This window comes from Camarhynchus parvulus, chromosome 3 (assembly GCF_901933205.1).
Source record: "Camarhynchus parvulus chromosome 3, STF_HiC, whole genome shotgun sequence".
Classification (NCBI taxonomy): Eukaryota; Metazoa; Chordata; class Aves; order Passeriformes; family Thraupidae; genus Camarhynchus; species Camarhynchus parvulus.
The window spans coordinates 73,831,052-73,852,063 of NC_044573.1; positions in this window are offsets into that span (position 1 = coordinate 73,831,052).

The window sequence follows — 21,012 nt, forward strand, 5'->3', positions numbered from 1 at the left end:
CCTGGTAATTATCATTTGACATTTCTTTCCCACTCTGTCACTGTAATCAAGTTAACTTCTCATCTTACTGATAGCAAGCAAAACCCAATTCCTTTAATCTCTGCGCTGAGTCACCTTAGCTACATAGAAAAATAGAAGCACTTTATGCTGTAGAGATGTAACAGCCGCATTAGCCATGTGGAAGTTTATACTCTGTTGGTTTTCCATCAAGACAATGTTCCTGGACTCATTTCTTTCCAGGATAGCAAAGGCAAATCTGCCATTCCTTGTTCTTCAATGCATAGCTTCATGTTTGAGCATACCGAATATTTTGTTTAAATATTTTGTTTAATTGGTCCAGAACATTCTGCCATTAATCATTACTCTGACAATCTGTGTGTCATCTACTAATTTTATTCATAGTAGTGTTCAGTTCAGCAATATTTCATTAAAAAATCTGGTTCATGAATATAAATTATTTAAATCTAAACATCCTGTGTTCAATAAACTTTTCCCAACAGGTTTTTCCTGAGACTGGGGACCCTGAAAATGGCTGGATTTTATAGACTTAAGTCACTATCCCAGAAAATTGACTAATAAACACTTTTATTAAAAGTTGGGTTACTTTGAGGCTTGATATAACTTTGGGACTGATTCAAAGTCCATTAAAGTCAGTGAGAATCTATGTATGGACTTAATCTGCCATTGGAAAGGTCTTTTTTTGTATGGTGTTCAGGGTTTGTTGTTTTGTTTTGTTTTTTTTTCTTTATAGACATGTACTTTCCTCCTTGCTGAGAAATTCCTTTATAAAAAAAATAATAGACCATCAGCAAAATCCCACAGCTACATTTAAAAATGATCTGCTTAATTGTGTATCATTATATAAGCTTATAAACCTCTTTGGCTTATTCCTAAGAAAAAAAGGGCTCACTTCCTTATTTTTGTAACTTTCCCTTCTCGCCCAAGTACCCAAGTAGTGGTGAAGGAATGTGAAAGAGGGGATGGGAAATGAGGTTTAAATGAAAGCAAGGAAGTAAATAAAGGCTTCCAGCACTATGCAATTGCTCTTCTACAGCTTATCTTGGAAAGCACCAAATTCACCATGAAGGGTGGAGAAGGAAAAAGGATTGAACACATGAGACTGGTTTTATCAATGCAGATTGCTACAGATACAATATTAAAGGGGAGCAGTGTAATATTCTTAATCCAAATGACATAATTTCTGATAAATCAGGTTTTCATAAGTGAGGTACAGGACAGGAAATCCTATTTTAAAGTTATTAGGATTGCACTTTGGTTTCTTGGAAGTTTAAATGTAACTTCTAGGACAGGTCATTTTCCTAAGTTTTTTACAATCTCATAATACTTTGTTTTTAATATTTCATCATTCGACTGTTCACTCATACTTCCTTCTTGCCAGTGAGAATGTGTTCAGCAATGGGTACAGCGCCATAGGATTTTTACAGCAAAGTGTGATTCCTATAGCAGAAGTGTCCATATGTGTGATGAGCACCAGGAGAATTCTATGCTCAGAAGAAATGTTAGAGTAATTTTGTCCAAATGAGAAACTGCCAGGGAAATATGTGAAAATGAACACAAGAAAATTGTCTGCCATAAGCAGCCATCATTCCCAAGGGAGGGTCAGTGCAAAGGATGGGGGTGTTCATGTTCTACTGCTCAAAAAGCTCACACTACCCATGAGCAATCAACCTGCAAATCACAGTGGTGGCCACCTTTTATTAGCCCTGTTCAGACAAGGGCTTATCCTCTCTAAAATGGTGAGCACTACCAACTGGTTTGGAGTCCATAAGTTTTCCTGTACAATGGTGAGTGTAAATCTAGACAGCTATGGTAGATCTGCATTCTCACTGCAGTCATTTTCCACTTTGACAGGCTACAAGGGAGCATATAAAGCAGCAAAGGAAATGCAAGACATCTGTAACAAAACCAGTGAACATGCTATTGATTTGTTTCCCTTGCTGGTGTGGTCCTGGCATTGGTCTCTTTCTCCAGAGAAATGAGTTAAAGAAACAAGTCCAGTAGAGAACATGGAATTTTACTTCCATTCATCTTCCTTATTTTGCAAGCACCACATTCTGCAAATCCCATGCCAGTAAAGCTCTTGGATCAGTCCTCAAATTCTTCTGGATCCTTGAGGGAGGAGATGTCAGAGCTGGCCAAGAATCTAAGTGGAAACTGATGACAGAAGCTGACATTAATCAGCTCCACAGTATGTTCTGCCCAGCAGGTTTCTTCCAATAAATCAAAGGGCTTCAGATCCAAAGGGCATTTAACCATTAGAGAGCAAGTGTTCACTGTGGTCTGTAGCAACTAAAGATGATGAATTTAATATTGATTTTCAGATATAACCCCATCCACATAACGTTTGTGTGATTTTACATATAAACACACTGGAAAACATTCTCAGCTGGGGCAAGTCAGTAAAACTCCACTGATTTTACTGCTCTACATGAACTGGAGTTTTATTCCCCAGTATATGAATAGAATGAAATGGTGCTATGTTTTCTCTTTTTTTTTTTTTGAGCTGACAGTGATGAGAAACAAAAACACCATCATATTTGCAAAATTTCTGCCATTCTTGTGATAAGCTCTTTCCCCATGGTGACCATAGAGCAGTCATTAAAGGAAAGAAAGTAAACAGAATGCTACATGTAGGTCAAGATTGCTTGCCAGTGGGAGTGTGAATCCATAGTTAGTCCCAGAGGTGAGTCTGTGGCCTCAGCTGGGCTGCTTCAGTGAGCATCACTTACCAGTGGCAAGAGGGTTTTAGCATCCTGAAAAGCCTTTTATTCCTTGATTTTCAAATTCTGTGCGTTGGGTGGGACGGGGTGGGGGTGTTGTTTTTCTTCTTCTGTCTTTTGGGGGTTTTCCAATAACAAGCTCTTATAAATATATTAGCAACAAAAGGAGGGCCGAAGAGAATCTCCATCCTTTTCTGAATACAGAGGAAACACAGTAACAAAGGCTAAGGAAAAGGCACTTAAGGCCTTTTTTATACTCACAGAAGCCACCTGAATCCTAGAAATGGAGGCAGAAATGATAAGAGGTTTGCTGACCTGGAGAAAGAGTCTTATATTGCATTAGGAGAAAATATATTGGTCTATGAGTGTGGAAGACACAGAGTGGCTGGAGACCTAGTCTAAATACTCATCTCATTCCTGACCTTGCAGTGAAATTCAGGGACACACTAGAATCTTTGATAAATGCTGCAGTGGTTTAGAAGATTTGTGCCCATTGATTCCATCCAGCCACAGGCCTTAAAAATACCCAGCACACACTTAAACACAGGACCTGGGCATATGTTATTTGAAAACTTTTCCCCACAAAAATGTAATTCTTCAAAACCTCTCAGACCATTCAAATTTGGGACTACCACTACCAGAACTAAAAGCAGGGATCAAATATTCCTCACCAGATTAAATAACATGCTTCTCTTCAAGTGCTGTGCCTGCAGCATTAATGGGGCTTTAATGTGTATACCCTGTAGACAAGGCACAGAAGCAAATACAAAATGTGGTGACTGGCAAATTGAAGAATTAAATTTAACTAGATCATAATGGTATCATTTTACACCCACTTACAAGGATGGCTTTAGACAGAAAATGTGCAGTTCTCCCTGCTGCTACCCGCCTCAGTATTCTCATAAAGTGTTCCTGCCATGAAGAAGTTAGGCAGACAGGTACATTTAAAACACACACTACAGAGTGTAAACAGGTAAACTTCTTCAAAATGTGGTATTTTTTCACTGCAGTACATAGTGGAAATACTGATTAAATGTCCCTTTTATATGAGAAAGATTCTGAATTATTAACTCCCGTAATACCTTAATATCGGGTTTTCTTGTTAAGACAATGTTTCAGCTGATGGGTTTCATGGCAAGACAATGAAGAGCCACAGCACTCTTGTGAAAAAACTGGTTTCTGGGTGCACTGGGTAAAAAATAGGCTGGACAGCCCAACCCAGAGAGTGATGGTGAGTGAAGTTCCATCCATTTGGCAGCCAGACATTAGTAGTGCATTCCCTGTTCTCAGAGTGGGGCCAGTCCTGTTCAATTTCTTTATCAGTGATCTGAATCAGGGGAATCAATCACCCTCAGTCAGTTTGCAGATGACACCAAATTGACTGGGAGTGCTGACCTGCTGGAGGGCAAGAAGGCTCTGCAGAGGGATTTGGACAGGCTGGACTGATGCTGAGGCCAATGGTGTGAGGTTCAACAAGGCCAAGTGCTGGGTCCTGCCCTCGAGTCACAACAACCCCTGCAGTGCTACAGGCTGGGGAAGAGTAGCTGGTAAGTGGCCAAGAGCAAAAGGATCTGGAGGTGTTGGTCAACAGCAGCTGAGCATGAGCCAGAGTGTGTCCAGGCGGCCAAGAAAGCCAATGGCACCTGGCCTGTACCAGAATAGTGGGGCCAGCAGGACCAGGGCACTGATTCTCTCTCTGTACTTGGCACTGGTGAGACCACACCTTGAGTCCAGTTCAGGGCCCCTCACTAGAAGAAAGACGTTGATTGAAGTCTTGAAGCATGTCCAGAGAAGGGCAACAAAGCTGGTGAAGGGTCTGGAGCACAGGTTCTATGAGGAGTAGCTGAGGGAGCTGGGAGTGTTTAGCCTGGAGAAGAGAAGCCTCAGAGTTTACTTTATTGCTTTCTACAACTCCCTGAAAGCTGGTTGTTGCCAGGTGGGGATGATGCCTTGAGAGGTTACCTAGAACAGAGGCTAGACAGTGTTAAGGGAATAAAGTCGGTATTTATTAGAAGGCCTTCAAAGGATACACCCTGGGCAGTACAAGAGCCCGGCCATGGCTACACCAAAGATGGACAAAGGATCACACATTTTCACACTTTTATAAGTTTTGGTCTATTTACATATTGGGGTCAATTGTCCAATTACAGCTTCAGGTTATGCAGTCCCATTCTCCCAGATTGCTCTCCTCAATTCACTCTCGTTTACACTTTTTGGGCCCGAAGCTGCAACGGTGTCCTTGGTTCTTGGCTGGAAAAGGATTGTTTTGTCTGACTCAACTGTGAAGAGAACTTGCTAACACTTCGTATGAAGTTCAGAGTTATATACTAATGCAGTACAGAATGTGGAAAATATGAAAACTAAAACTTAAGGCGTCAGGGATAGGCTTCTTCTCCCAGGTAACAAGCAACCGGACAGTAGAAAGTGGCCTCAAGTTTCACCATGGGACATTTAGGCTGGATTTTAGGAAAAAAGTCTTCCGTGAAAGTTTTGTTAAGTGTTGGAAGAGACTGCCCAGAGAAGTGGTTACATCATCATGCCTGGGGTACTTGGAGAGATTGTAGAGTGGTGAACTTGGCAGTGCTGGGTTCATCATTGGACTTGATGATCTTAAAGACCTTTTCCAACCTAAATGATACTATAAAAGCTCTCATATTTCTGCCAATGTCATCTACTCTCTGCTTATTGACCTTGTTCACAAAAATATTCAGGCTACTGAAGCAGGAAGAGTACATTATCAAGAATTAGTAAAATAAATTTGGCTTTTGCCCTGCTAAAACTATTTTAGAGGTGTTACCTTAGGAATTTGCTGGCAAAATAATTTTGCTATTTTTAGAAAGCAGTCACTTGCTGGGACTTAAACATTTTACAGACATATAGCAATTAAATTTGCTCAGCAATGATTTTGGAGGAATATCTTGTAGATGTAAGAATGACACTAATACTTTCCTTTATTAGAAAAGTCAACAGCACAGTAAAAGCCTGTAAGATGTAGAAAAACAGCAGCACAAAGGCCTGTAAACCTGCTTAGATCTATGAGTGAATGCATGGTGTCTTTCAGAGAGTAGTCAGATTTTATGCAAGCATTTGAAAAGACTCAATTTTGTACGGGGACCAGGAAAATGGTGGAAACAGGATGAAACAAAATTTTTTTCTTATGAAGTTGCTGCTGTGCTGTTAGCCTCAATGAGGCAAGTCTGGCACCACCAGCACCTTGGTGTAAAAATATTAGACGAGTAATAATATCTTATGTCATAAATTTGTGGGGAAGTTTTATAAAAGAGAAGAGTTTTAATACCCACCTACTTCAAGCTTACTTCTCAGAGTTAAAGGAAAAAAATCCAAACTCTATGCAAGGGGCATGGGAAGGGAAGGTACCAGCCAGCCCCTTTTCCATCAGAGAGATTGTCTCAAAATGAAGACTCAAATGCTTCCTTCCCACAAGTGGGTGAAGTGCTAACTTATGCTGCGAGTTATGTGAGGAAAGAGCTACCAGGCTATTAAACAGATGATAATTGTATCCACCTCTATGTACTCAACAGAAAAAGAAGATTGTATACGTTCATTTAGGATCTGTTCTTTCCTTGGAATACTACTTCTGGCTTCAGGAGTCAGGAGGAATGTTCTCAATACTCTAAATAAAAATAAAATTAAGTTTTCACCTTAAGAGTGTCTGTGGTTTTGTGTGGTATGTGTATATGTATATATGACTTCTTTCCTCTAATGAATAAAGATATGGGGGAGAAAAACATTTCTTTTACTTTGTGTTTCTTTATTTTTTTCCAAGTTTTGACATTTCCAGAAAAAAAAAAAAGCTTTTTTTATTTTTCCACAGGCACGTTGATATTTTTGTAGCAGGATAATAAGATGTTTTGTAGAGAATGTAGAATAACAAGGGTCCACTTTTGTCTCCAACAATTGAATTGCGCTTCAGGATGGAGGATGTTCTCACCTGTTTGAGATAGAGTAGCTGAGATTAATGACTCACATTATTGGGCTAGACTAACCAGTGCAAGTTTTTCATATCATCTGCAAAGGTGGTGATGTGCAGACGGGAAAACCGAATTCCTGACTGTGCATGCACCAAGTAAGCTGGCCACTTCACCCATTCATGGGAAAGAAGGAGTAAGGGATGAATTAAATCAGGTCCACATCTAGCATTTGAGTCTTCATTTTAGAAAGTCTCTCTGATGGAGAACAGACCTGCTGGTGTCTCCTCCCTTCATGACCCTTACATACAGCTGGGATTTTATTCTTTCAACTTTTCAGAGAAGTCAATAAAGCAGATACCTTGGGCAGCATCTGTAGGTGGTTATACCAGTTAGCTTAGAAGTGAAAGGAACAATCTGTTCTCATAACTGATCTGCACATGGACCTGAGAAGAGACGCTTAGAAGGAAATGACTTAAAAATTTGGGTTCAGTTTTTTGTCTTATTCTGTTAAGCCTGTTCAAATTTAGAAAAAAAAGAAAAAAAGAATCAAGCTAAGTGGAATGTTATAGTTTGTGAACAAAGTTTTTGATGAGGAGATGGTTGGTCAAAAGTGGAGCCAGTTCCAACATTACAGTGTGTACAATGATCCCCAAGTCCATATTAATTTCAGAATTGAATGTTCAACTGATGTATGAATACACCCATCGGGAAATGGAAGGCTTTTCTTCTTGTTGCTTGTTTGTTATTTTGCCCTTGCTCCACTTCATCTATTAGTAAATGGGAGAGTGCCAGAGGTGCTGGGAGTTGCAGGAGAATGACCAAGGAGACTGCTGGCATGCAGCCCTGCAGCACTGCTACTAGAGGCAACAGATTCAATCCAGATTCAGGCAGCTTCCCAGTGCACCCAAGTTTAAATCATTGCCATCTTAAGTGCTACATCTAATCAATGGACCTTGATGGGTGTCTCTTGGAAGCAGTTCATTCATGCTATCCTTTGAACCTAGGGATTAAGGGTTTATTTTACTGACAGTCTATGGAGCCAGAGTGACCACACACATTCCTCAGGTGGCTGGGGCAAATCCAGGCATTGGTGCTTTTCAACCAGATTGCTAAACTATGACAGCAACCCTCTAATCTGTAGTGTAACAATATGGTGACTTTCTGTAAAAGCTTGAGCTCTCAGCTACATTTATTGCTTTCTTTAGGAGTGATTTATTACTATATACTATATGATTGTATACCTGGAGTGGTCCAGAAAATTGTTTAGTTTCTTATGAAGCAGATGGAATGCATTACCTTGAACAAAAACTGGCACTAGTGTTTGTTTTGTTCAACCCTGGAGCCAATTTGCATGTTAAGCTGAAGTCTTCTGAAGGCAAAGGATATAGAACACAGACCAGCCTTAAGTTCCTGTGCAGGTATCCTGTATCAGCTATCCTGACCACTCATTTAATCAAATAATGCCCTTCCACCTATTCTCCTTTCTCATGCCCTTCTATTGTATAAGACTTTTCTTTTTCACCCCCAAAACACTTACTTACTCGCTTTAGGAGAAAGCAAGGGTTTTTTGGAAGATGGCTATGAGAAGGTTAATGGCCTGCACTACCACAGGCACTTAATATAATTTTGTTGAAGGCCTCTGTCTTAATCTCCCATCTGCTAAACTGAGAATATAGTGGTTCTCAGCTTCCCACCAATGTGAAACTTTTGAGATTATGAAAAGCTCTGATACTGTGGGACTTGTAACTTGGACATGGTGAACAAGGGAATATAGGAATTTAGAGAGCAGTTTCGATGGGATTTAGAAACCTGAATAAGAGAGTGTGATTGATACAAAAAATCCATGTACTAGTGTAGGCTGATGGAGATCTTTCTTTCTGCCAGCAGTTGCTCGGGAACAGGTATTTCTACTACTGGTATACTCAGAGCTACTGTCTTGACTGAGATGAGTAACTAGGCACTTACCTCCCACTTGAAGCCATTTGGAATTCCAAGACTAGGACAAGAACCCTTAACAGCCAAAACAAAATTACAGCACCAGATGCAAGGCACGGCACAGCAACACAAAAACTAAGATGCTGGATCCAGGTTTGGTATCCTACCTCAGAGTTAGCTGTGGCACAAAAGAAGCGGGAAAACAAGATATAATGTTCTTCTCAGATCTCCTAGGCTCAAACATGCATCTTAATCCCATGATTGCCCTAACTACCAATCTATAGCAAATTCTGAGGTGCTCTTTGCCTTTCTTTTCAGAAGTTGTACCAGCACATATTAAATAACTCAAAGGATTCTTAGGGCAAATAGAAAACACATAAAGGAAGACATGACTTTGTAACATAGAAATAGGTGATTGTTTCTCTGAAGGTTGGGTTATTGGCTTGGTATAGTCTATTATAAATATTTTCAACTTAGCCCATATTCTTTCAAAGTGGAGTCCCTGGCTTTTCTATTACAGAAAAAAAAGTTACAGTCAGGATCATTCCTGCTTGGTATTTCCAACTGTAACAAATGAACAGACTGGTCCTGTATCTTCACCCTGCTTTTAATTTATTCCCATGCAAGGAGAAAACGTGTTAAAACTTCCACACCAGGTCTCTCTCCCCCTCCAAAATGGGTTTCTTTGCTAAGAGGGCCCTGGTGGTTTCTATCAGCTATACTTAACCATATCCAAAGAATGAGGCAGTCCTAGATGGACTTTTACAGAAGTGCTATGACAAAAGCTGTTAAGGGAAGAGGTAGTATTTTAGACAAATCCCTCTCTCCAGTGTTCCTTAGTCACTGCAATCTTGTGTAGTACATTTTGTGTCTGTATCTAAGTCCTTTTACTCAATCAGACCTTATTTTAAATGCTTGAATTATTTCACTTATCTGAAATAAAACTTGGCTACAAACCCTGTATTTGCTTTGAAATATTTAATTTACATGCACTGTATGAATGTCAATTATTTGCGCCACTGTTCTGTGAGTTCATTAATCCTTGAGTCCTTCTCATAATATCATTGTCCCCATTAACAATACATATTTCAGACATCAAATCTTATCTATTAATACCAAGTGTGTAATTATATCAAGTGTGGTAAGCAACTCCACTTAATTGCTCTTTTCTATTCAAAATACAACTACTTTCAAAAGACAAGAAAAAAAGAGCCTATCCATAACTGCAGGTTGGAAGTGGCTTGAGTTCAAGTGTCTGCAGCTGGTTTATATCACAGTATCACAGAATGGATGGGGTTACAAAGGAGCTCTGGAGATCATCTAGTCGAACCCCTCTGTTCAAGCAGGTTTGCCTAGAGCAGGTTGTACAGGGCTGTGTCCAGCTGGGTTCTGAATATCCCCAGAGAAGAACACTCCACAATCTCTCTGGGCCAGAGTCTGTTCCAGTGTTTTGTCACCCCTAAAGTAAAAAAAACCAAAAAATTTCCTTATATTCAGAGAGAATTTCCTGTGTTTCAATTCTGCCCATTTCCTTTGTCCTGTTCCCTGGCACCACTGAAGAGGGTCAGGCCCCATCCTCTTGACATTGACCCTTAGGATATTTGTATACATATCCCCAGAGATGGTGAAGATGTTACTATGGATCTGGGTATTATGACCTTAGGGCTAAGAGAAACCATTCTATAATGGCAGCTGGGTGGCCAAATCCATTTGGGTGGCATCAGATCATGCATGGGACAAATATATCAAGCTCCTGGCTCTATTTTTCAGTGAGAGATGGCATGGAACTCAGCTTTTCTTATTCCTTTAGTGACAAGAGATAAAAAGCTATTTTATATTTCAGAAAAAAGAAGGTGTCTACAAATACTAGATCACCTCAGAGCTCACAGGGCATTGTTGCATAGGTAAAGGGCTGGTAGTGGTGGTTTGAGCCATGTCAGAACAGTCAGGAGAGGAAAAGCTGAAAACAGAGACAGGAAGATAACTGGGATCATAATCCTCTTCTCTGTCATGACAGTGAGAAAGGAAAAATTGGCATCTAAGTTAGTAAGCTGGATTTCATCCTAATCATTGTCTTGAAAGCATTTTACTACCTCAACTTCTTTCTGCACCTCTTACTTCTGCTGGTCTAATAAATTAGCTTCAGATTTAATGGGCACTGACTTCTACCTCAAGATTGAAATAAATTTAGCAAGAAATTCTAAAACGTCAGGATTTTTCTGAAATAGCTGTCTGTATGCTCAAAATTAGGGGTCACAGGGAAGGTATGATCAATTAGTTTTAAACTGAGTGTTAACAACAGCCTGATGTCTAAAATAAGTGTTTCCTGCTATAAAGTTCATTCATCTTATATTGCTGTCCAGCCTAGCTCATCTCTGCTGGAAAGTACTTGTTACATTTCTTTTATTCTTGAAGTTCATATTGGTACTGTCCTTCTTCCAGCAAATGTCAATGAATGTCTTCACTGTCTTTATAACTGTTTAAAAAATCTTTCCAATCAAATCAGAACCATTCCCAAGCCAGTTTAATTTTCCCTGGCTTTCCTGGAGAGGTGGAGAGGTGAAAGCACAGCAGGATGCTTGCATTCAGCAAGATCAGGTTGAAAAGCATATTTGAGAAACCAGGAAAACAGTAGGAGCAGGGAAGTGAAATATTTAATTCACAGGAAAAACATGGGAAAAGAAGAACCTTAATAATTACTTATGTAATAGAACAGCCACAAAAACAAGACCATGTGAACTTCTAGAGACTGATGTAGAAACAAACAATGCATGTAATTGAGTAAAAAAGGAAGGGAAGAAATGGCACTGGGCATCTTAGTAAGTGATGGTCTTAACACATGAGGTACCTGGCACAGATTCAGCAAACTGGTGTTTTATCTGAGAACTCAGGGGTGGTCATTAAGATCAATTCATAGATATTTGTGGAGAACTCTAACATAGCAAAGGTGTGATAAGCAAAGGCACGGTTTAGATAATACAGTATAACAACATTATGTTGTTTTTGACAGGAGATAGAATGGAGTTAAACCGTTGAAGAAACTCTTAAAATGTTTCTTTTGAAACCTGTTGCTAGTGCAGACCTTCAAATATAGTCATAGTATCCTTGTACCTTCCTCATGGCTTTGACACTCATTTAATACTATTATGCAGTCTAACAAAGGTGCTGTGCAATCTGGGGGGTGATAGAAGGAAGGTGAATATCAACATGATGTCAGTGGTACAGCCAAGAACAACAAAATGCCACTTAGCACACCAAATATCTAAACTGCATTCACAGCTTTGGGTGGACTTTTGCCAGACTGAATTTGGTCCACATTCATGCCAGATTTATTTTACTATGGTTTGGATACAAAAATTAAGTGAAAGTAGGGCATTTCCAAGACTCAAACCCGAAACCTAAAGTGAAACTTGGAGCGTGTGAACCTTTGCAGTTTGAAACCAAAGAAAATGTTTGCATGAACCCTTGCTAAGCAAGCCCGCTGTGTTTCAGAGGAGCTCTAATAAAAACCACACTGCTATGAATCACTGAATATTCCGTACTTTGACTTGGTAAATTTATGTAAGTTCCATGACAGTCCTTTTAAAGAGTTCATTTTTCACTGAGCTCTGAGCCAAATCATGAAGTTGTTGATGAGTTTTGCTAAATCCTTACCCAGCCTAATCCTACTAAAGTTAGAGGGAGATTTGACTGAGTAGGGAGAAAACAAAAACTGAGTCCAGGTTTGGACTTGGATACAGTAGCTTGAATTTATGCAGTTTATTTTTAAGAGCTTGAATAAATCCATCTCCGCTAATGTGTATTAAACATAAACAAGTAACAGAAAACTCTGTTCAAAAACTAGTGAAAGACGAAATTCAGACTGTTTTCCCAACCTACTGTCAGTTATGTTTGTTCACATCAGGATAAGGTCTTTAATGTCACAGCTAATGGCACTTTTTCTTCACTAAGTTCCTTCATTCAGTTTCAGGACTGCTCTGGCCACAGACAAGTCCTGTGTAGCTAATAAAGGTATTTTCTGCTGCAGTGTCTCCATTCTTTAAGGCATTGGAAGCTCTATAGTGAATGGAATGAGTTTTTACACAGAGTGGACTTGTTCAAGAACATGAGTATTTTCTTCTACAACTAAGTTTCCCTCTTTCTCTGCTTTCAGTTGCAGTGATGACAAGGAAAATAACTCACAGATGATCAGTAACTGCTCCTCTATTTTTTTAAAAAATTGAAACACTCTGCAATTCTGAGAATTGAGCTGTGACATCCAAACTGCTTCACTGATGCTGCCTTTACGCCATTATAGGATGAACTCTGCATGTGCGTCATCTCTTCCTCCCAAATCAGTTCAGACAAGACCAGGCCCAGGACAAAAAACTCCTTGTTCAATGAACCTACCTAACCAAATCATTGCTTTTCCCCTCTGCTTCTTGACCAGCAAAACCCAGGTTTCTCCTATAGTAACATCTTTACAGGCTAAAAATCAGCCTGCTGTTTTTCTAGTCTGCAACCTCCTCTCTACTTTCTCACACCTTCCCTTAATCTTTGATTTTTCCATACCATCTGCCTCGCTATTTTCAAATCCTTCATCATGCTTCAGTCTGTTTTCTGTGTCAATTCCAGCCACATTTCCCACCAACTCATCCCAGTTTCTCCAGTATCATGTTTTCATAATCCCCTGCAATCATCTTATTCTGTTTTCTATCTTATGATTCACAATCCAATGTCTCTGTCTTCCTGATTGCCTTTGATGGATTCAACATGGCTTTGATAATTTTGGAGGTTGGTGCCCAATCTGGAATCAGACACGAGGATGTGAAGTGACAAGAAAAGGTGAAGTCCCATTTTGTGTTCCTTACTAGGCAAGGAAGCTGAGTGGGGAAGCACTTTTCATTGACATATTTCAATATATTTCTAAATGGTGGTCTGTAGGGCTGCCTCCTTTCAGTAGAGGTGAAATGTTCAAGGGTGATTGGTAAGTACAGTGATCATGGAACTGTTTTGGAGATCATGGGAGCTGTTAATCTTTTTTTTAAAGAGCTCAAAATTCAGGAAAATGTGATCAGATCTCAGCATGTACTGTACAGATGCACAGATATACATTAACTTCTACTGGCTCTGACTTCCCACATACAGAGCACAAAGAGGCTGATCAAACTAAACAGGGAGCAGAAGTTATTAACATTAAAAGCCCCACACATTTGGGGTTTTTCCTCCAACTCACTGAATGATTTGATTGGTAGTTGCCAAAATATCAGCCTGAGGCAGGCAAAGTCATGGAATATTTCAGTCCAAATGGTTAATGTTCTGGCATAGTTATAAGCAGCTGAAAACTGTATTTTATAATGACACATATCAAACAACCTGAATAACATGGAGTGCTACCAGACAGAACTATAATTAGAATTGGGCAAGAATCAGTTTTCCCATAACCTCCAACATTTTTTTCAGTAGTACATTGGCACAAACCCAACAGCTTTTGAGGTTTTACTAAGAAAAGAGAGAACAAAACCACTCCTATTAACCTGGTGATCAGAGTATTCACCTACACCCTCCACTTGCTGGGGATGAGCTATAACTTTATGTCTTATTTCCTTTATATTTTTCCCCTGGTATAGCTGCTTCACTTTGTATATTTATTATTCATTGGTCCAGAGAAAACCTCTAAAGCTCAATACACAAAGATAATCTGGTGTCTCATTCTTATGAAGCTTGATGCTTAAATGGTTTTATGGTTCCAGATCTTAATCTCTAGTTCAGCAGTCAGGAGACTCCCCTGGACTGCTAAAAGTCTAGTGTGAGTCAGGCTGATCGTGAGCTAAATGAATTCCCAGGCTTCCCTTCTCACTCAGAAGTGGGGCTTTCTTTTTTGTGGTTTTTTACGGAAATTTTATCCCTGACATGAGGAATATTTTCGACGCGGTTTTGGCCAAATCTGAAAGTTCTGCTTCTGACAGATCAATGCTATTCCAAAAGAATTTGTGAAACAATTTCTAGAAACCATTGGAAAACAAAAAGCAGTGTTCTAAAACCTGTGAGATTATTGCCAGGGACATTATAGTGTAAAAACCATCATGTCTGCTTTGGCACGGCACACACGACACTGCCTGACTAGAGGTCATTCTGCAGCTTTTTGTTGTTGTATCTAAGTGAACTTTAAGAGGCTTAAGTTAATAAGTAACAGCAAAGTTATCCCTGTGAAACCAAACCAGAGCCTGACAGTGCTCTCTGTTTGGTTTGGATGTTGCAGCTGGATGCCTGAACTCCAGGAGAAGCAGCAGCCATGGAGACAACAATTCCTTCTACTGACCCCAGTGCTTTTACCACTCCCCATGGTGTAGTGTACTTCTGGTTTGCCCTAAAATTACTACAGCATTAGGGTCCAGAATAGATTCATTATTTCTTCTTCCTCTATAGTCTCACAAAAAAAAAGAAAAATAAACCCAAGTGCATTATTATTGATAGTCTAATAGAGGAAAACATTCACAGAGATAATAAGAATAAGAAAGTCAGTTTTTACAGAGATTGGGAGAAAAACCCAATATGTTACTAGTCCAATGTGCAATAAAACCTCCCTCCCAGAAGAAACTAAGAACCACATTATTAGCTGGACAAGCTTAGTAATGTCATGAGTCTCTTCAGAAGCAATGATGGTGATTTTGTTTTTCTCTGGTTGCTTAAACACAGGGCAGGGTTACATGATTTCTGTAACGCTGGGAAAGCTTGAGGCCTCTGACAGCTGGAGTTTAGAGAGTGCATTGCTGACATCTGGTGGAAATATTTATAGTTTAAACACTGTAAAACTTTAAATCATGTTTATGAAGCAGCAGAATTCTCCCTTCATATGAGGGTGTTTGGAGACTCTGGAAGACTAGCACTGTAGAAATGTGAAATAACGGCATATATAATTTTTGAAATCTAGAAAATGGGAGCATTTGTTGTTTGTTGGTCTGGGATTCTGGGCATGCATTTTCACTGTTTATTCACTAAACTCTTCCGAAAGTGTTGGAAGCACCCCAAAACAATATATGCAAGAAGCCTCAAACAACTTGAATACTCTTATAGGTGCATTTAAAATGCTTATGGACTTTTGCAAATAATACAACTAATGTAAATTAATAAATAATATAAACAAGCAATTATATTAAAGAAATCTTCCTTTAAATGAATTTGTATGAATAAATAACATATTCTGAAAATAACCCCATTAAAAAAAAAGAGGCAGAAGAAGCAGCATTATTTGTGTTCCTATTTAATGCTGATTAACTTTGAAGAAGGGTGATATTTCTTTGTATTTTTAGTGACTGGTATCCCATCACCATCTAAATACCAATGAATTATAAATTATACTCTTTCCTCATGCCAAAACTTCAAAAATAACATATGTATTTTCCCAGACACTCGCGTTTCTTGCTGACAAGTTAAAAGTCAAAGAACTGTTCCAAAACTGCAAAGGAAGGAGCTATTTTTTTCAGGATCCTTCTACATAAATGAAATTTCAGAGAAAAATGATCAATGGAAAATCACTATTCAAAATGATTATTTCATGTTTTTTAAATTCTGGAGTTATCAGAAAAATAAATACAGAATTTCCAGGTATCTCTGATAAGACAGTTTTAAAAATGTTAAAATTCTGTGTAGTTCTGAATCTTAGAAAAGATGAAAGATTTTATTTGTAAAACCAGCAGCTATTTGCCACTGAAGTCCTCATGTCATATATTCTGTCTCAGACACAGGTCTTTTAAAGTGCTTTGTGTATTGTCATGTGAGTTTGTGTGTGTGTGTGTGTGTGTGGCTCCTCCCCAGTGTGATTTGTTTTGTAAAAATTTGCCATTTCTTCAGGCAGCATCTGAGTATAACCTTAAATCCTAGACCCAGGTAGTTCCCATCCCTGGCTGTTTATAGCAGCATTTATTATGAACTTGTTGTCTGCCAGACTTGTGAGGTAGTTGGAGTAGTGCTGAAATTACAGAAGTTGTGAAATATTAAAAAACCTGAATTTTTACTGTCATTTAATAGCAAAAGAAAACAATGCAATCAGCACAGGAACACAAGAGGTCTCTTCAGTGAGGTTGCTGTGTTTCACAGTGCTGGTAATGAGACAGGTTACCAGGGAGCCTCACACACCACAGGGCAGGATGCTGGTGGAGAACAAAACCAGAGGCTTCTGCCAGGACTCAGGCAGCAGCAGGTGGATGAACCCAAATTCTCTGTCTGAAAGTCCCTGGCAAGCCAGGAGCCAGCTCTGAGTGCTGGTGAATCTCTCCTCAGCAGAAAGAAAGTCTGCTATGTGTTATGACTTTTCAGATTAAATAAAAACACAGAAAAAATGGATGAGCTGAATTTCACATTGCAAAAAACATCCTGGAATGAATTTTTCTCTGGTGCAGCCCTTCTGGAGCCAATTGACTTTTGCTAGGAGAGGATCTGGCTAAATGACTTTGGAGGGAAGGTTAAACATTCTTCTTTTATTATCCTACCCTGTACCATTACAGGGTCCTTTTGCTTGGCTAGCATAAAACCAATTCTAATGCTAAAATAATTAGAATGCTAGTTGCATTTGCTGTTTCAATATGAATAGCTCATGACATATGTCTCTATGGAAACCTTTTGTACATGTTAAGTTTCGTCTGTCAGCCATATTTTTCTCCAGTTCTTTGTGCTATTTTTAATATAATTTTAACCTTTTTATATACACTCAGTCTGTGCCCCTGCCAGAATGGTATATTACAGGTTACACAGTTAGCAATACCTAGAGCTGAGGTTGCCAAGAGCCTTCTGCAGAATAGTACTGTTTCAAATTTCTTATAGCTTTTTGCTTTAATAGTATGAGCATAAAATACCTTGTTTCTTTCAAAATAGATCTTCATTTTGACTAGCTTAGCCAATAGCTGAGGTTTTGTTTTGGGTTGTTGGTTGGAGTTTCTCGTTGTGTTTTGCTTGCTTGTTCGTTTTGTTTACGTTTTTGTTTGGTTTTTTTAACAGCAAAATGGAACAGTCTGGGTTGGAACGGACCTTAAAGGTCATCTACTTCCAACCCACCTGCCATGGCCAGGATACCTTCTACTAGACTTGGCTGATCAGAGCCCCCTCCAGCCTGACCTAGAACACTTCCAGGGACAGGGCATCCACACCTTGTCTGGGCAACCTGTGCCAGGGTCTCACCACTCTCATTGTTCTCTCCCCTGCTCTTTTTTTTTTTTCTGTCATTCCCATGACAAACTATAACCTGATAAGAAGAATGTTCAACTGGTTTGTTGAGAATGATTCCTTTCTGTCACAGTCATGTAGTGCCTTGATCTGTGCTCTATTGCTAAAGATCACATCATCTCATCATGGTGCCCTTGTCAATGACAGCTATGGGTCACAATCCCAGAACACGGCGCTTTTGCTTCCTATTTTTGCACTGCCACATGATTATTGGAAAATATGAAAACATCACAGCTGCCTCTTCTGGGTTGTAGTCTGATTCTCCTGCTTAGAGAAATTCCAGCACCATATAGAAAGCATGTGAATCATAGCAATGAGAAAACTACTTAATTTTATCACCTACTTTTCACGGTTTAAAAAATAACTTTTGTTAAGAAAATAAAACATTGGTGATGAAAGAAGAAATTGTGAAAATAAAAATTTTTATCTATAGACCACAAGTAATGGAAAAACTCTGCTGGTAGTATTCTCTTTGAATATAAAGACAACAAGCTAAAAATCAAGACTCAAACCATTCCATGTTACATTTGAAGCTCTTGCAAAATGGAATTAAATTGCATTAGTATAATATTTTAAAAGTCAGTGTGCTCATTCAATTCAGCAGAGTTAATAAATAGGAACTAGATAGCATAATATGAAAGATATATGTAGTCTTGAGGTAGAAGTGAAAAGGCTGAGTTTATTTGTACAGCTCCTTTTAATTTAAAAAGCTCAATGTTGTGCCAATCATTAAATCACTGCTATCACAGCACTAACCATTAAAATGCTTGTAATTGAGAAATATCAAACGAGATTATCTAAAGCCAAGCAACTTTTGTAGACAAAAGTCTTACTCTTGTTGCAGTGACAAGTTAAATAACACTCAGATCAGAGACAAATAGAAAACATAAGATTTCCAGGCTGTTAGAAAAATGAGGTCCTAAGTATGACAATGAGAAGCATTAGGAAACATGATAGGTGGCATTGCTAGAATAGCTGGGGAAACTGAAGGAAGCAGATGATGGAAATATCAAGGTTATCAGAAATGAAGATGAGGATTTGATATAATGAATGATGTAGAGAGAATAGGTAAACTGCAGAGCAACAGAAATTATTAAATGAGAGAAATAAGGCCTGAAAGATGCGAGAAAAGTCAAGCAAGATCTGGAGGCAGGTTAGAAAAAATAACAGAAGGAAAAGAACCCAAGAGGCAGAGGGGAAAACCAATTTTTATTAAATATGAACAAAAGCAAACTAATTTCAATGGAAGTAGGAAACTATTAGAGCAAGGGCAGCTGCAGTGCCATTCCCAGAAGCAACAGGTACCATTCCTGCTGAGAATACCAGACGGAAAAGACACGACCTACAAACGCATAAGCTCTTAAAATTCATCAGCTGTCTGATGAGAATTCAAGGCTTTTGTGCCATATTGTCTCAGAGGGGACATTATACACCCTCCTACTTTCAGATCACGGTCACTTTCTGGTGGCTGTCAAAGCAGAGCCTGCTGTTTACTTGAGCTGTTTGAGAAAGAATCTGAGTCTTGGACAGCAGTTTCTCCTGTTAATATAAAATCTACAGATGTACCTGAGATATTAATAGGGGAAATTTGCTTGCAAATACTACCTGAAAAGCAATTTTAGATTCCTTTAGATTAGAAAAGCAGCTGCACTTTTGGTCCCTAAAAATGATTCAGTTCAAAGGGAAGATAATTTACATGTTTGATGTTTCAGAAGATGAATTTCTGGAAACATTTTAAATTACCAATACTTCTTATACATCTCTTTTCCATTCTGTGTCTTTCAAAACATTTCAGAATTTACATGTCTGATGTAAGGGTAATGCTTGCATCACACATAGGGGTCCCATGTCATCTGGAATTTACACTGGTTGTGAACATTTAAGTACCTTACAGGTGTCTCCAGTTAATTTATTTTTTCACCAATCTGAATGTATATTAACAAGGCAATTAATTTTTTTAAGTCTGTCTCACCTTTGGCATTCTTTAGAAGGTGGGTGCTTTGCAGAGCATAAGAAAAATAAAAGAGAGGGAGAGTACTTCTGAGAAGATCAGGTCCTGCTTAGTCTGAATATGTTGATTTTTCCTGTGCCTTTGAAATTTCATGATCTTCAAGGAAAAGCAGAAGGAGAAATGTGTAGATTCAGAATGAGGTGACTAATAGGTACATTTGTTCTAATATACTTTCAGGTAATTTTCTGGATATTTAGAAATTGTATAGATTCTTCATCAAAAGAACTCTTTAAACTGACTTTTTTCAGTACTCTAGGTCAACTGCACTTACTAGGATAGAAACAAGAATTAATTTTGCAAAATATTGCAATGTTGTCTGAGATGGTCATAAGTATTGTCACTTATAGTACCCACATCTACTCCTGGAGCTTAAATATTATCTTACTGCACAACAGTGATAACTGCATAGCAGTTTAAGACCAAATGCAAAGCAAGCATAGAAAAATCTAACCTACAGTATTGCCCCCAGATCAGTCATGCTGACAAAATCTTTTGTGACCATTTTACTTTTACTTTTTGATTTTCAGGCTTTTGTTGTCTGCAGACATAATTTCTCTCTCCAGATCATTGTAAAGCAGTTCATGTGACACTATGCAATCTATTGCAACATCACATTACTGTTGCATCTAGTATTTCACAAAAATGTTTTATAAATTACTACAGGTTTCTGATTCTGTATGGGAACTTTTAGCCAGAGAATCATATTTGAAACGTGGATGTGAAACTCCACAAACAGAAGAATGTTTACTTCTTCAGAACCTGGAACAATCTTGTAGATCAAAGTCTGCTTCCTCTTTCTGAAGAAGGCATCTCTGTTAATTCATAAGATGCAGTGGATATAAAGTAATTCTCACTCAGATCTGGTCTGCTTTGGTAGAGATAATATTGCTACTGGAAGGAAATAGGAGAAACTGAAAATTACACAAAGATAATTCTTAAGATCATGTTTGTAAAAACAGCTCAATTATTCTTTCAATAAGAGAACTTCAGGACATATCAGTCCTGTCTTTCTCACAAGCATGATAACATTTTAGGCAAATAGTTGTTTCTTTCTGATTGATTAATTATTTTTTATGCCCCCTAACTAGATGATGAGTACTCTTTACCCAATATATTAGGGATGCCTACTATTGATATTGCAGCCACAGAGTATACATGCAAAACAGAATTTCTTTCCTCTCATATCATCTTT